Source organism: Tenrec ecaudatus, chromosome 18 (genome assembly GCF_050624435.1).
Source record: "Tenrec ecaudatus isolate mTenEca1 chromosome 18, mTenEca1.hap1, whole genome shotgun sequence".
Lineage (NCBI taxonomy): Eukaryota > Metazoa > Chordata > Mammalia > Afrosoricida > Tenrecidae > Tenrec > Tenrec ecaudatus.
This window is the reverse complement of record NC_134547.1, coordinates 38,892,159-38,895,196: the sequence shown is the minus strand read 5'-3', so window position 1 is coordinate 38,895,196 and position 3,038 is coordinate 38,892,159. Positions and strand designations below refer to the sequence as shown.

The 3,038-nt window shown below is 40.8% G+C and overlaps 1 pseudogene; it reads left to right on the top strand.

Annotated features, from left to right (window-relative positions):
- The first annotated feature begins 693 nt into the window (after positions 1-693).
- LOC142432555 (STARD3 N-terminal-like protein pseudogene) lies at positions 694-1,404 on the top strand (annotated as a pseudogene).
- Positions 1,405-3,038: the final 1,634 nt, after the last annotated feature.

Here is a 3,038-nt window from a genome sequence, read left to right as displayed (position 1 = left end):
TTGTTTCTCTAGAGAACTCTACCTAACATACACTTCCAGAGTTAAATTTCTTTTCAATAAAACTGTTGTAAAAATAAAATACAATACAATAAAATAAAAAGAATATAGTTTGGGGCACTATTGTTGAAATCACGTGTTCTTTTAAAGTTTCAAAAATAAATAAATGTTGTATAAACATCATCACAATGCATTCTAATGGTTTCATCCTCTCCTCCATTCATTGATTGCTCTATGATTCCCCTTACCCTCCCAAGCCTGACTTTAATTCCTGATAAACCATTGCATCAATTACACCATTGCATCAATTACACCATTGCATCAATTACACCATTGCATCAATTACACCATTGCATCAATTACACCATTGCATCAATTACACCATTGCATCAATTATTGTCTCTAAACATCCACTCCTTCTGTTCTTCTTAAACCAGGAAATCTAACAGAAACAATAAAATGTAAAAGCAAATGAAATACATATACACACACATATGATAATAATAGAGTAAGAAAAAAAGACCACCAAAAAACCTTTAAAAAGCCAGAGAAGAGCCCACAGGCGCGATTGCAGAGAGAGCCACTCGCCCTGGGCCAACCTGGAGTGGCTACCCTGAAACTGCCCGGAGGTCTCTTCTCTCTAGGGACGGTGAAGTCAGGCCAAGTCTCCTTTGACCCTCCTCCAGAACGAACCACCTACGAGACCAAATGGACAACGCTCTCAGTGGGAGCCAGCGCTCTCAGGCTTCCCTATGGGACGTCCATTCCATCCACCCCACTCAGCTCATAGCCAGGATCAAATCCTATGAAGGAAAGGAAAATAAGGGCATATCCGTCATTGGGAGGACTTTCTGTTTGTTTGTCACTTTTGACCTCTTATTTGTAACGTTACTGTGGATAATAGAGTTAAATGTGAACAGAGGCATTGAAAACACATTGGAGAAGGAAGTCGTGCACTGTGACTACTACTCTTCGTATTTTGATATAATTCTTTTGGCAGTTTTTGGATTTAAAGTATTAATTCTTGCCTATGCTGTGTGTAGATGGCGCCATTGGTGGGCGATTGGGTTGATGACTGCAGTGACCATTGCTGTTTTATTAGCAAAAGCCCTGCTCCCAAAGCTTTTCTCCCGGTGGGGGGGGGGGGTGGCTACTGGCTACGTGCTGCCCATCATTTCATTCATCCTCGCCTGGATCGAGACCTGGTTCCTGGATTTCAAAGTGTTCCCTCAAGAAGCCGAAGAAGAAAACAGACTCCTGATAGTTCAGGATGCCTCCGAGAGGGCAGCATTTATACCTGGTGGTCTCTCTGACGGTCAGTTTTATTCCCATCCTGAGTCGGAAGCAGGATCTGATGAAGAAGCTGAAGAAAAACAGGACAGTGAGAAGCTCCTCCTCGATCTATGAGAGACACCTTTTGTTAAATGTGAACCCCCCCCCCCTGAAAATCATCAGAGGGGTCGGAAAATCCTGGAGCTGGGGATCTCCCTCAGGACAGTTGAAGGGGTGACATGTCCCTGCTGACTTGGTTGGACGACTGATGAAGAATTTGTTTACCGTAATACCTCACAGACATTGTACTCTATCCACACATTTAGTGGCCTGACTGGGGCTCGTAAGATCATTTGATGATCCGTTGTGTGTTCAGTGAGGATGAGTCTGATCTGTTCATGGAATTGTTGCAGAAAAGTCGTGTGCTATGCTCCTAATCAAAACATTTCTTCATATATCAACACAACGTGATTTTAGTAACTGAAGTACCTTGTGTTCCGATTCACAGAACGGAATCTTTGTTTTGTCTCAGCCTTATTTTATATTTCTTCTTTTCACACCCTGTATTTCCCTTGTGCTTTTAACTCATGCACATGAACTCTTTGGACAGTTTTAAAACATTAATAAACTCTGCCCTATGAAAATGTTTACTTTTTTCTGTTTCACATCATGTAACTGACCTTAAGTGTTACAATTATAGATATTTCAAAGGGGAACAAGAGGGACTGTGAATCAATGGTAAGGTGCTATTTGACATTTTATACTCTTTTATCACAAAACACTGTCTTTCTCTTATTTTGGACCCATACTCTGAAACTGCTGTTTTTCCTAATTGTAATTAAAATGAACCAACTCGTATTGTGAACTTTTTTCCAAACATGGAAAAAAAGCCAGAGAAGAAATTTTTGTCATAGATCAAGTGAAAAATATTTGAGCCTAGGGCAAATTCAAGTTAGGTTAAGAGGGAGGAAAACTGACCAAGTATCACATTATACAATGGTTTGATCTGCCATGATCAAGTTTATGATAATCGCTATATGATAGTAAAGATGATTTGAGTCTTGTCTGTGGCTAAAGGGGATCTGCCAAAGTCTTAATCTGACTACATAGTCTGCAGACAGGTTTTGGGCTCCCAATGCTCTCCATGGCTTCTACAAATTGGGTGTTCTTAATTTGAACTCTGATACTTATCATATTTGGATTTTGTTATTGTCATCTTTGGATCAAACAGGTTGGTGTGCTTCTTCCATGTGGACTTATTGATGCCTCTTAGATGGCTGCTCTTTTGAATACAAGCCTTTAAGACCCCAGACACTATTCCAATTGGCAGCTGGGCACCATCTGCTATCTTCACCACACTTTTTTGTATCACACTTATCTCCAGGGATCTCTTCATGAAGGCGAGTGTCAAGCAGGGCTATATTATAAGGACTGTTCTTGGATTGGGTTAGCATTATGTAGGAGCCCAGAATTCATCTGCTTGTCCAGAGTTATGAACTACGCTAGTTTACTCAGGCAGTCATAGTATACCAAAAACCCAAACCAATAACAACAATAAAAACAAACAAAGAGAAAAACAAACATCCCCCTCCCAAATCAGAGAAACAAAAAAGATTAACATAGTTTTGGAAGTTACATAATCTGTCAGCTTGTGAAAGGGTAGAGTCTAGTCTGTCAATCAGGTCACAGCCAATGAGGCAGGCCTCTGTGTGGGCATGGCATTCTCCTAAGGATTCTGGGAACTCCTGTCTACCTCCCTGGATGTGAGA